At 41.0% G+C, this 14,587-nt stretch overlaps 1 protein-coding gene across 10 annotated transcripts in view; it reads left to right on the plus strand.

Annotated features, from left to right (window-relative positions):
- The window catches only part of DENND2B (DENN domain containing 2B), a 171,440-nt gene that overhangs the window by 65,137 nt on the left and 91,716 nt on the right, over positions 1-14,587 (plus strand). The gene's annotated exons all lie outside the window — the stretch shown is intronic.

The raw sequence follows: 14,587 nt of genomic DNA on the forward strand, positions 1-14,587 counted from the left end.
AGGAAAAAGGGGAAGCTCTTCCAAATCATCAAATACCATCTCACAGCCTGGAAAGGTTTAAAAGATGTTTGATATCATTCATGGTTTGTTTGTGGGTTTGTTTTTGCTCTGCCTTTCTCTAAAATCCCCTCACTCCCTTCTGCCATTCTGAATGTAATGTACATGAGAGCAGAGGTAGTGTGTCCGTGGCCACAGTTCCGGCTTCCTTGCTCTGCTGGAGCACATGTTGCTCCAGGAGGCTTCAATAGAAACCTTGTGCCGGTAGGAGCCACAGTCCATAGCAGTTAGGTGGCTGTGATCAGCTCAGTAGGCTGGGTGGGTGTTTCACTGCCTCCTACTACAAGGAATGTTAAAACAGGTTTAAGTGTTTCCAGTTGTTTCACTGTCTAGTGGCTGGAGGCCTGATGAAAGGGGATTTATAACACTTATGCTTGTGGCAGCTTGTCAAAACTTTCCTTTTGTGCAGGTGACAAAGGTCCGTGCTGTGGGAGCTGAACTTTTTTCTTGAGAATAGTGCCTCCTCTTCTGATGGCTGTGTGTACCTGTGACTAAGAGACAGCTGGGAAGATGCTCTCTGCAAATTCACAAACTGGCTTGTAGGTACTAAGGGAAGAAAGCTCGTTAGCACAGTAGGTGGGGTACCAGTGGATATAACAGGACCATGGCACCATTTCTTTTGCAGTTTCTTTTCTTCATCATTTTAGCTTATAAAAATATCTCTTCTAGCAAGAAAGAGCTCCTTCTCTCTTGGATCTCATTGGTGTTTTTTACATTTGTGAAGGGCAACCCTTGACATTCCTTATATTTCTTCTAATGGCTTTTCAGTGTTGATTCACACTTTCCTTTTTTGTTTTAGTGTGGAAGAGTGAAATTCCAGCAAGGCTGACTTAGTGAAAACTGAATTAGTGTTGATGGCTGGAGAGAAATGTAACTTGATCTTCTGTCTCCAGTGCTCGAATCAGGAACTGAAATAATTGTTGTAAGACCCTGGTAGAGTTGCCAGAAAACGGAGCGGTGCTTCTGCCAGATAGTCACCGCAGAAGTGCCAGACATTCCTTCCCTCTTTTGAGCATGTGTGTGTGTGCATTTGAGAAGGAAAATGCGCACAGGCAGCAGGGGACCAAAATACTTTTCACTCTGTGGTGCTTGCCGAGTGTGCAGTGTAGTGCAGTACTGCTGGCAGGGCCTGAAGGGATATCAGTGTGTGATGGCTGGCAAGGGGTGCAGACACAGGACTCAAATGTAGGAGTTTTTTTCTTGCTTTTTCTCTGTTGAGCAGTGGCATTAGCCACTCTGTCACAGGGCTTGACGGAAGATATGAGGTAAAGCCACCAGAGGGAGGACTGAAGGGCCCATCACACAGCAAGAGAAGCTAGTTCAGTCCCTAAAGAATTCGTGGCTCACTGGAAGAGATGGTGTAGGCTGCCAACGACTAAGCCCAGCTGCATTGGTTAATGATTTGTGCTTTTAATTGAAACCGTTGTGCACTACTATAGCCCTGGCTTGTGGGAGCTGCTGGTGCAATAAATCTTGATTTTTCCATATTAGAAAGCTGTGTTCTTTGGGGATTTTAAAGTCTCGGGTATTTTTCCCCCTTTCTGTTGCTATAGCTACTATAATTTTTGTTAACGAAAGGAATAAGAAGTAGTTTGCTGCACTTAGTTTACGTTATTGTGATTCTGATATAGCTGCCAATATTCTCTCGATCCTTTCCTCTCTCCTGTCTCCCTGCCACCTGAGTCAGTTCTCTAAACAAACTGCAGGAGGCCAGGATCTGCTGTTCTCCTGCAGTCACTAGAGGGTTGTACGTGCGTGGGGGATTCGGCTTCTACCCATGAACAAGGGACTCAAAAACATGAATTTAGTCTTGTGTTTGGATTTTGAGTTTGGGCTGTATATTAAATGAGCAGCTATGCATAGTTTGGAAACTTCCCACATTTATGGGGTCTCACCCTCTTTGCAGGACAGCAGGAGTTCCAGCCTCTCTCAGTAGGGTCTCACATCAGGGTACCATGGTATTCAGCAGAATAGGGCAGATCCATTTCTGTTGAGGTATCTTTGGGAACATAAGTCTAATCCATAAGGAAAATGTGAAAAAATGAGTGTGAAAAAAGATGGGTTTCTTTTTCTGAGGAATGTAGAGTGCACTCTTAAAGTGGAGGGGAAGAAGGGGAGCACATTTCTTTTTCATCCTTGTTGCCCTTTTTTCCTTCAAGAACTCTCATTTTCTTTTTTTTTGTTTTGTTTCTTCGTTTCCTGGCACAGTGTGTTATCTATCCTTCATCTCACCCTTGTTCTACCTGCCTTCAACCCTGTGACATTTGTCTGATCCTCATCCCTCCTCCTGTTTCTTCTTTACAGTGTGCTTCCTTTGTTTCAGGGACACAGCTAGGAGGAAGGTTGAGGTTCTCTCATTTTGCTGGCACCATACTCCTCTTTATTATTTCTTTTCTCTCTTCAGTCATCTGAGATGGGAGCTGGAGCTGAGGCAGGGGACCGACCAAGCCCTCTCTCTGTCAGCCTGCACACACCACACTGGTTTATCGGTGTGGGAGCACAGGGTTTTTGGTTTTGTTTGGTTTGGCTTAAAAACTGTAGAGGTTGAAGGAGAGGGAGGTACTAGCCAAGAGGTTCATAAACACGAAGGGAATCTGAATCAGAAAGCCACCGTAGACAAAACAGGTGCTCAGCAGGTGCCCTGAGAGATGTCAGCCTGCTGGAGCGCAGATGCAGCAGGCAGGAGGGGTGGCTTTCAGTGCCTGCAGAGGCAGGGGAGGACTGGTTCGTCTCTGTTACTGATGTGTTCAGCGTCAGTGATACCTGCATGTCTGCGCCCCACCATGTCTCTGAAGAACTTGAACTTACTAATGAGCATGTCCTCACAGCCTGTTTGTGAGCTAAGTCGTAAAGTTATTCCTGGTTCATTGATAGAGTGATGATATCTGGAGAGATCAAAGCATAGAATTCTGAGGTAGAGAAGCCAAAAAAGGAGCAGCTCGGGGAAAATGGGCCACTCAGCCAGATGCCCAAATGTGGGCTGTGGGCTTAATCTCTGGCAGTGAATTTCAGGATCTCATCTCCAAGCATCTTTCCCGAGACCACAAAAGCAACCTGTCAGAGCTCAAATGCAGCTCAGAACTCCTGAATTCTGCAGTCATTGCTTTAAGCAGAGGAACACCATTTCTAAATGTAAACAGATAAACTCTTCTGAACAGTTCTGGCACAAATCCTCCATGTCAACAACAGACTTGCCATCCCATTTGCTGCTGCTAATGCCTGTGTCCAGGGTCACTTCTGGATTTGCTTTGCATAGAGGGGAATTAAAATCTTCTCTGTGCCTTTCCACAGATTCCCTGGGTAACTGCCAAGAGCAAAAGAGGCAGACCCAAGGTTGTTCTCATCTCTTTGTACAAGCCAAGACAATTTTGGTAATATTTTCTACTTATATCCATGAAGTCTCTAGCCAGTTTATCATCCTCCTAGGATGCTCTTATATCAGCATATTGAGACAGACCATCCAAATCAACTGTTGCTTCACTTGAAGTGTAGGCATTGGCAGCTGAAGTATCACAGACAGGTCCTGCTTCTTGGAGATACTGACTCAGAACACTAACGCCATTAGTAGGACATAGTGATCTAAATGGAATAGGTCCATAGTGACACCACATATCAGTTTGTGACCTTACTGAGGCACCATTATCCAAAATCTTCCACTGCTGCTTTAAATTTAAAACAGCAATTAAAACTTGTAATAATGTCACCTTGCCTTCTGCTAGTACTGTTGGGTTTGGTATTCTTTTACTGCATAGCACTAGAGAGAAGTTAGAGTACTTTGCACCTCAGTATAGCATCAGTAGTTGACATCCCTTACTTCTACTGAAGATCTCTGTTTTTCAGTGCTTCTGACGCTTACGAAGCATCCATTCCACATCCCTCTCCAGATGCTCCTTGTAACCTTCCTCTGAAGTTAGTTTTACTGGTGACACCTGCATCGGCCAGGAGAGTGTTATCTTCAGATTGTCCTTTGCTGAATACTGCTTACAGCCTTCCCTGGGAGCAAACTGCTGTTCAGATTCCTGTAACAGTGTTGGTCCTTAAATGGTCTCAGATTTTCTTCTAATCTCGTTAGCCATCTTGTCTATTCTCATCTGCTTAGCGCTGGGGAAACATAGTCACACAAACTGGATGCTGATCCAGGGCTTTTGCTTTATTGCTCTGACTTGAACAATGCAGCCACTTTGTTCCCCTGTTTATTTACAGCCTGGGCCAGCATACCTAAGGTCACCACATTTCTTTGCAAAGCGTGCCTCAACCTGAATATTCAGTGTGGCAAACAACCTAACCTGCCTCACTGGATTTCAGGGTGATGTTTTCATCAGTCCTTGTTTTATGTATTTTTTTTCAGCTTTGTTTGCTTTTCCACTAAAATCCCCCCCCCCCCTTTTTTTTTCTCCTCCTAGCACCAGAACTTCTGTCTTCCATTTTTCCTTTCTTTTTCAGACCATTTGCTTTATTTGCTGCTTACTCTGTCAGGGAAGGAGATCCACCTACAAATCTGTCTGTCCCTCTTCCATCCCTGCCATCACTGACAGGGGAAGGAAGAAGCATTGCTGTTGGTTTGGTAGAGATTGTACTTGTCTGTGTCTCTGTGGCCATGCTGGCCTTTGGTTTGTGTCTTTCCTCCTCTCTGCTCTCAGAAAGGGCTCTGCAGAAAAAGTCTGAAGCAAGCAGAATAAAACAAACTTCTGAAAATAGATGATCTGTTGAAGGAGTGAGCTGGTGAGTGCCACCAACTGCTGTACCCAAGCTGGCCATTTAAACCCCTCGATCTTCATGTTTTTTCTCAGTGGCTCTGTTTCTCACATTGTCACAAGAAGTCAGGTGCAAAATGAAAGACGATTTCAAGAGTTTTCAAGCTTTGTACATGTAAACTTCATTGCTGTCACACAGAGTTTGGGGGGAGGAAGCTCAAGGGTCTGTTTGCACAGTTAGTAGTAAGCTAAGTTATTCATTTATAACTTACCACCTGCTATGGAATAATTCACAGGTTATGTACTTAGTGCTAAGCACACCCTTGTATAAGGTAGTTTGGGAAGCGTGTTACCTACCCCAAACACACTAAGAGCATTTGCATGAAGAGTTAGTGTGGAGTAATTAGGATGCTGTAAATTCTCCTCTATGTACAGACAAGTTCTCACTTGTTTCTGTTGTATAGAGCAGGATTTGAGAAATGAAAAGTAAAGGTATTTCTCTGCACTGGGAAAGTTAATTCAGGTTTAAAATACAGTATAGTGCAGTATCTTGCTAAGCTACCCTCTGTGTGGCTGAGTGTACTTCAAGCACAACTCAAGCAGTTTACCTAGCATTTCATAGGAAGTCTAGGGCAAAGTGAAGACTGAATCCTTCTCTCAGATCTCTCCGTAGTTGCATCAAGATCCTATTCCTTCCATCGTATATTTTTAAAAGCTTGTGCAAGCCACATAACTGCTATTAATTTTGCAGTTTGCACTCCAGTGGTGCTCAGAGTGGGAGCCATGTGTGTCTGGCAGGAAGGAAGGGAGGTGTGCTAACAACACTGGAGACAGCAGCTTGCTCTGTATTATAGCTGTGACCCATGTTTTGCCTGGCACGATGCCCTCATGAATCAAAAACTTGTAGTAGTTGCAAAGTCAGGATGCTTCTCAGGTGTCCAGCAGACTTTATCAGTTAGCCTCAGGGTGAGGAAGGCTCAGTCATCAATGTCAGTTCAACAGAGAAGTTCTTTTCAAGGTTTACTAAGACTTTTCAGCTTGTTTTTTTCACTTTGTGTTTCCCCTGTAGCCTGTGCTTTCTGGCAGTCTGTACTGAACAGCTTGAGCTGTATTGCAATGTCTTTAGGAACTGGTGACACTCTGTGGAAATACTGAAGGACAGTCTATTTTGAAATAAGGTTTCTTGTAATCTATTTTGCTCCATTTCTTTGTTATGCAAAAATGTTAATGAAGAAGAATGTGCCTTAATCTACTCCCATTTCTTAGCAAAATTATAATCTGTTTTTTTTTTGTGTGTGTGTGTTAAAAGAAACAATTCATTATTGTGCAAATGATTTTGATTTTGCACTTGGATTATTGTAATTTCATTGAGGAATAAGCAACAGGAGCAGGTGAGCTTGTGAGCCTTGAGTTGGTGTTTTTATGCAAATATCTTGAGGATGAAGGGAAAGGACAAAGGAAGAATAATACTGAGGAATGTATGTTGGGCACAACTTACAAGCAGCCTGTTTTCATACAGTTGTCTGGTCATCATTGAAGTGTTTATGTTGTGAAAACCAAAATATATATGCCTCAGATTATTCTGTACTAAAGTTTCTGCAGCAAATGTGATGACCGAGGGCTTTCAACAAAGCAGTGTTCATAAAGTCTATTATAGGGCTTGCTGAAAGGAGTCACCAGATTATGATCGATACTCAAGTACAGCAGGAGAAAATAAGTCACTTTTCTCTACTAAAGCCTGATTCAGATCTGAGGTATGCACATATTTTTCTCACTGAAGCCATGTGAGAGTAATGTGGATGCTTTGCTTCTAAGACTGAATTTTAGTGTGTGAAATCTGTACAGGGTTTTTGTTTCATCAAATGCATGAATTCCTGGTGCATTCATATCAGAGAGAAAATACTTTGTTGAATGTTTTTATTCTTTTTTCTCTTTTTGTTTTCAAAAAAAATTAAAAGCAAAAATAGCTTGAACATTTTCAAGGCCAAATTTTATACACTATGGAAACACAATGTTTAGCATACTGTTCACAATGAAAGAGATTTCTGTCTTAAAAGAGAAAGCATGCAAATGTTGTTTACAATAACAGTATCTGTATGTGCATAGAGACATAACAAATACCTTTGGCATTAGCACAGAAACAATTTGCTTGGGATTCATCTTCTACACTCCAATAGAATCATTAAGGCTGGATAAGACCTCCAAGATCATCTGGTTCAACTGTCCCCCAACCACCAATAATACCCGCTAAACCATGTCCCTCAGCACCGCTTCCAACCTTTTTCTTAAGCACCCCCAGCAACTTTCCCTTTGTTAGAGTACAACTTAAACTATCCCTGCTTCTTTCTTTCAGAATTTAGTTTTAAATAACATATTTTGAAGGCATTTTTGAAGTACGTATTCCAGATAGTCCAGAAGAATGAATGTCTCAAATGAATGGCTGAACGTCAGCCTTAACAAAAGAAAAACAAACACAACTGTTTTTCAGATGGATCAGTTCTCCAAACTAGATAGTTTATGACTCAGACGAGTGTGACAGCGTGAGAATGTGTGGCTAGCATAGGCATCAGAAAATAAGGCGTAAGGTAGCATTTCAGATCTGAGATCAGTTTTAAGGGTAGTGTGAAGGTGTCTGAAGACTGGATGAGGCCATACAAGTTCACAGTGCCACCAGAATTGTTCTGTCTTCTCCTTGACTGAGCCGCAAGGCTCTGACGTGTGCCTGCCGCTGGCCCTACTTCCCATGTGGCTGTAGAGTTGTTTCCTCTGAGCTTATAATAGTACCAAATAATTGTAAGTATTTTAAATCCTTTCTACCTTCATGTTTCAAATCAAGCTAAGTTCAAACCAGTCAAAGTATTTTTTTAAAATACAAACAACCTTCAACCTGCAAAGGTAAATGCTAACTTCTGGTTCGATAGCAGCCATATAGTTTCTGTTAATGTCTCCTTCTCACTTCCCTGGGGAACAGTTACTTTTAAAGGTACCTTCAGTTTATTCCAGTTTGATTTGTCAATAAATGTGAACCTGTTGTATTCAGTGACAGCTGGTTTAAGTTCTCATTTAGCACAAATGAGTTGGTAGAAGTCACAGTGAAATTACTTCTATGCTGGTAGGACAATAGCTATGATTTTTCTAAACTGTAAGAAAGTCTTGTATAGCCTTACAAGCTAGGTGGAAAGTGGCTATCAGAGACTGCAATAAATGAGGCACAAATCAATACACCTTTCACTTGTGCAGAAAGGAAGAAAAATTCAGTCCAAAAGCTGGATTCAGTCCAGCTTCTTCAGCTAAGATGTAATTCTAGTGACGTACAGAAGCAGAGCACAAACAAAACCTTTTTCTTTTTAATACTGAAGCAAGCAAGATAAAATAAACACCCTAATTGCCAGAGAGTTCTTATAATTAATCTTATAATTAATTATACTGGAAAGTTTTTCGAAGACAGCGTGCCCTCCATAGTCTGAGAAAGACGGTCACCCCAGTGTTAGTGAAAATTCCTCCATAAAGGAGAGGCAAACCTGTATGCTACTGGACTCTTTGATTTCCATGTTTTTACACCATTTTGTATATGTGATTGCTCCAGCAGTGTTAATGGTATCAGAAAAGCTTAGCACATAACTCTTACATTTGGACACAAGTTTTGGACTGCAAGGTATGCAATGACAACCAAGTCCAGCCCCACTATAGCTTGTATCAGTAAATGTGGGATAGAAGTGTTTGTCACCTAGCTATGAAAGCCTAGCAGAAAGACTGTCGATTTGACTGGGAACACGCTGTCTCTGGATTGCAAGCAGGGAGACTTTGGATGAGATTGTGGAGTTAATACTAACTAGAATCTGTGCCTTTTGCAGCGTCACAAAGATGAGAAGTTTGACAAACTCTCTTCCTTTGTATCTGTTATCCCCAAACATTGTCACTTGTTCTCAGGGACTTGGATGTAGGCAGCTGTACGAATGGCTTGATCTCATTTGTCTTGGAGATTATGCTAGAGCATAATATGGCTCGGACACGCATGTTTGTTGGGAGCGTATGGTCCGTTTCTCCAGCCTTTAGGACTAGCCTTGAGGGCAGTTAATTCTCATGTCTTGCTAGAAGCCTGTTGATGTAGTTAGGCTGGCAGTGTGCTGTAAAGAGAAAACTCGGAAAGAGATAGGTGAATTAACCCTTAGTGCACCTCTCCATGCCACGCCCTTGCTGAGCTGGTCATTTAGCTCTTTATGTTAGTTTGTACAGTATTGCATGGCTTAACTTACAGTGGCCCAGCTTACAGAACAGGTATACACGATGAAAGCATGTAGGTCTTGTAACAAATGTTCTTTGGAGTCTCTACAGGAGCCCTTTCAAGGCAGAAATCTTTAAAGATTTAATTGGACTTTCCATTTCATCAGAGCTGACGTTGTTCTGGGAGGATATAATTGTTTTACTGGAAGGGAACAGGCAACTTGCCACAAAACGAAGCTGCAACTCTTAAATAAAAGTTTAGCTATACAAAACCTCTTGAAATGTGAGCAAGATTTCCTGAGCAATCAGAAAAGCATATTAGGCATTAGAAGATTTTAAAAATCAATAGAGACATTCTGTTGTAGATACTGTTAAGAGAAAAATAAGTATATCAAATTGATTGTTATTAATGTATTTTTGAGATTTTTATCTTTATCACAGGGTACTTTTTTGAAAACCTGAGTTGGTTTTAGTAGTCCATAACACTCATTTCCCTGTAACATTCCACAACATTCATTTCTCTTCATTCACAACATATGTCTCCCTTACTGTCCTCCTCTCAGGTCTGCCCCTGGTGGGCCAGGCCAAACCAGTTGTATTTCCCCTTGCTTTCCTCAGCTGTGGAATTTCAAGAGGAAAGGCACGCTGCTTTAAGAAGCTTTAGAACACATGCAGATCTCAAGAATCCAAACTGTGTCTGGTAGAATTATCTTGCTTGCGGTACAAATTGGTTTAGTCTAGAACAGTTAAATGTAAGGTAATCTTTGTAAAAAGCACGACAACAAGGATTTTACAAGCAGTGAACTGTTGCCCACAAACCTTGCTCAAAAATAACAACAGAAGTTCAGAGCGGAGTAGTTCTTGAAGGACATGCACATTTTCTTTGTAGAATTTGTACCCTTATTAATGACAATGCTAGGGGAAAGAGGGAGCTCGGGAGCCTGCTCTCAAAGACTCCCTTCTCAAGTCAGCAGGAGCACTGCATATGTATTCTTCTTTGCCACCTTCCTTACTTCATCTGCTCTACGCTGCAGCCTGGATCATAGCGAATGCCTGGCTCAGAGGGCTGCATCCGCATACATCTTGTCTTCTGCTTGGGCAGAAACATAAACAGCTGCATCTGGACTCTTCTTCGTTAAGCTGCCAGATAAACAGTGCTAATGTTCCTGACACTCAGAAAACTGGCTTTGAAGGTCTGCAACATACTCGAAGGAGTTTTTGTTGGAACTGTGTACTTAATGGAAAATTTGCCTTAGAGATGAGTGCAAAAAATGGAGTGCGAGCAATCTGTTTTAAGTCTAGGTAGGGAATCAGACCATATGAATAAGAAGAGATATTGAGCAGAGTAGGGAGAAAAACACTCGGCAAACAAACAAAAAAACATGCATGTCTGTTGAACTGAAGAAATTTTACACAAAAAATCCTCTTCTGTTCACATTGTACTAACAAAATGGAAGATGGAATCATTCAAATTATGAATGTATTTTCTCTAAGACACCTGTTGATCTGAGACATGGATAAGACAACTGAGTAACTGGTCTCAGTGTCATCAATGGTACACAGAAGGATAGGAGAGGATCAGTTCTTGCAGTGCAGGAACTGATGGATAAATTGCATGTAGGAAAGTAGAGGGGTTTCTTGAGACCTCACAGGCTCTCAAATTGTACAAAGAAAACGCCCCTGACTGCTGTGAATTTCCATGTGGTTTTGCTCCAAGCCTGGCTCTAGCCCTGAACCACCTGTGGATGGGAGCAAGCTGAGGAACAACTGCACTGCAGTGGGGCTGCAAGTTGTACCTCCGAAGTATTGGGATGCTTTAGGAAATGAAGGACAACTTCCAACTGTACAGGAAGAGTTTAGGATTTACACCTCCCTTGTTAACAGACTAGTGGAATTGAGGATTCAGTGGTGTCATAAGGTGCACTAACACAAAGCTTGATGATTTTTAGTGTCCCATCTATGCCTAAGAAGGCTCCAGGCCATGCTTTCAGTTGTACCATTCTGGAAGAGGTAGGGAAGAGATGGCCCACAGGGAATGTTCTGTCATGGGGACTTCCTACGATGATAAAAATCTGCTTGAAAATATCTGCATTGCAGCAGCCGTTTTCAGTCAGAAGAAGTGTTGTCTGCTGAGGAGCAGATCTCATGTTGCCATCACACTGTTTTTTTCCCTCTTTATTCCTGGCAAAACTTTTGTGGAAGTTTTAGATGAAATGGATTTAATAATTGAGCAGGTCCAGATTCTACCATCCTGGCTCATTAAAATACCACTTTGAGAACTGTCCTGGTGAAACTAGTGAGACTGCTCCTGGAGTGATGTACAAATAATGACTAAGTAAGGGTTTCAGAGTCATTCTTTATATTTACAAATAAATCAGAATACTGCATTTTTTGGCAAGTGCAGTTAGTTGGTTGACTGGGTAGTGCAGAATCTGTGTGACATGACTATTTTTGGATTTGTTTTTGACAGTATATTGTAATTCTTGAGAGATTTTTTTATTGCTTCATGCCAAATAATATGCAAATATTGTGCTGGAGAATGCTCTTACATAAGCCCATGGGGTGTGATTCTCACCATACAATGATTCATATAAACTTACAGGGCTGTCAAACTCATTCAAAGGCCCTGGCATAACATGACTATAAAATGCATTTTTTTTTCCATTTTTTTGCCTCTGTCTCCCTCTTCATTTTGAGGTGTTTTTGTTGTTGTTCATTCGTTTGTTAAGACCTTAAATTACTGAGTGCTGTTAGCTGTGCTTCTAGGCACTTCAGTAAATTGTTGACTAGTTTCTGCCAAGTTTTCAAATAACTTTTTGTTTCAAGTTATTCGGATATTTAGATTTTCTCTGTGTATACTGGGATGATACCAGCATCACCTGCAGCAAAATACTCATGAAAAATAAACATTAAAGAAAAACCGCATATAAAAGTCTTCACTGTATATAGCGTAGTCTCAACTGCATGGAAATTATCACTAAATTTGATGTATCTTGTGAAATCTCCTTTTAGGACCAAGTTCTCCTTTTGCTGAAAGCAAAACAATTTGGCCTATTTGGCATTCAAGTTAACTTTGAAATGTGGAGTTAACTTTTTTTGTTTTTTAAATATATTGACCACAATGATTTTTATCAAGCTGTTGGGAAGCTGCAATTTGAGAAGTGTAAGGCTTCCATAAAAAACAAACACCTTGATGTACATGCACGCGCATTTATTATTATTTTTTATTGTGAGAGAAGTGGAAGATGACTGACTCTTAATGTGCTTTTATGCTGCTGTTTTGTATCATTTGTGTGTGCCGGGCCAGTGTCCTGTCTTTTTGAAGGTCTGTTCAGCTTCTTCTGGTCTTCAACAGAAAAGCAAATCTTGCAAAATGAATGTAACGTCTGCATGCTGTTATTTGCCTTATGTCACACATTTTTTTTTTTTTACCTTGATTGCTATTAAATGATTTAAATTTAATACAGTAAAAGCATTGAACTGGTGAGTGGAAAACATTAAAAAAAAAAGAAAAAAGAAAAAAAAAAAGCTGTTGGTTCCCTGTGGAATGTACAGTCCTAGAAAGTTTGGCCAGCATCAGAGGCTTTTCTTTCTTTTCCCAGGCAAGTCCTTCTTCAACCAGAACAGGCTGTTCTTTACAGCCCTGTTATCTTGATGGTATAACAGCAACAATAACACGGAGACACTGGGGAAATTTGGAGAGCTTCAGAACATTTAAAAAAAAAAAAAGTTACTAACTGAAAAAAAAACTCAAACCTCCACACAGTCGGGGAGGATTGATACACACAGGACAATCAGAGGATAAGAAGACCTGGAATCTGTGGTCAGCATGATTAACTCTGCATTTGGAGCTGCAACCCACAGGAGATTTTCTGACCTAATTTGTGGTAGAATTGTTTGGAATAAAGTGGTTTAGAGAATGTCCTCCTCACTGCAATGGGTCTGTTTGTACGAGGATTTTGTGTGTTGTCAGTACCCAGCTTGCTTTCCAGCATCACATTACGGTTGGCTTCTCAAGCTGTCTGGACTTACTGTGGGTTTGAGTAAACAACAAGTTTGTAGTACTCCCTATTTTTGCATTAAGTATGCCATTAATGGTTGTAAAAATTGGTAGTTCTGGTTAGAACCTGGGTGGCAGTACTTCAAATTGTGGTACATATTTCAGCCTACAAATGAAGGAACATCTCAAACCACCCGCAGAGCATGCCAGGAGAGCCACAGAGTCCTTGCTAAACAACTCTTGTGGCGTCAGGTGGAATAAGTACTCCCTCATTTCTTTCCTGAGGGACTCATGACATAAAAATGTATTTCTCCCTCTTCCTGCAAAATATTTCTCAAGTGATTACGGTGGCAGAGGAAATTGCCAGTATGAGCAGTATTCTACAGAAGAGAAATGTGGGATGTAGTCAACAGAGAGGCGTGGTGGCAGAGGTTACCACTTTCACATCCTGGCCCACATCCATATCATAAAATTCTCCCATCAGGCTCAGAACATTTCTATTGAGGTAGTGGGGCGTGGGCAATTTATATCACAGTACTGGGCTGTTTCTTAGCTGATTTGCAGCAACATTACAATGGTAAGGTCCATCTTCTGGGTTCTTGGTCGCCACTCACTGTCTTTCCTTTCCTATGCATTTGAGGTACCTCAAGAAGGTAGAGTAGCCAATTGCCTTCTATCTGCACTTGTCTGGGAGAAATTTCTTCCAGAATGTCTTTTTTTTTTTTTTTTCCTCCCTCTACTTCCAAACCCCTTTACTGTTGAGAATCAGCCTGAGGTGTCTGTTTTTATACCTGTTGTGGGAATTCACTTGCAAGGACTTTGCCCTACTGTCTGCCATTTCAATTTAGGCTTTCTTCCATGCATCTGGTATTCTTTTTGTCTCCTAGCTATACAGAAGAGCAAACAATATTTATGTGCTTCTGGCAGCATTTTAATTTCTCCTTGGAAGAAAACCATTAGTCAGGAGTTCGTGAAGTCAGGAAGACACTAGTATTGCCTTGTACTGGGAATTCTACAACACATGACTGAATATATAGGGTTTTCATCATGGCTGAAGTTTAATTTACAGCTTTTGGTTTGCTACCAAATCTCGTGCCTTAGTATTATTAGGATAGAGCTAGAAATCAGTAATGATTCTTTATATTACCTGAGGTCTTAAAAGCATCATAAGACAGTTTTACTAGAAGAATCTTGTGGTTAATAGAGGGAATAAGCCAGAAACCATTTGCAGACATTTTCATGTCACAAGCAGATCTGAAAATTATATTCAACCTATTCACTATTGAACTTATTTCACTGTTTGAAAAATATTTCCATAATATACACAAAGCTACACTTTAAAATTGTGAAGTTTCCTCCTGTTTAAAAGCTTTTGTGTGGCTGGAATGCCAGTCATAACTACATTATTTGCAGGTATTGCAGAGTGCACTTGGTGGGTTTTCAATGTATGCTGATGGATGGAAGAACCACACCAAGCCTGAGATATTTTGTGAATTCAGTATCAAGCTATGTTCATCAGACATGCCAGAATCTGAAGCATGCACCTAATGTCTGTAAGCTATCTCCTGCTATAGCATTGGTCTCTGATAAACTTGAATGGGATGTGGATGTG

The sequence above is a fragment of the Anser anser genome (genome assembly GCF_964211835.1).
Source record: "Anser anser genome assembly, chromosome: 5".
Lineage (NCBI taxonomy): Eukaryota > Metazoa > Chordata > Aves > Anseriformes > Anatidae > Anser > Anser anser.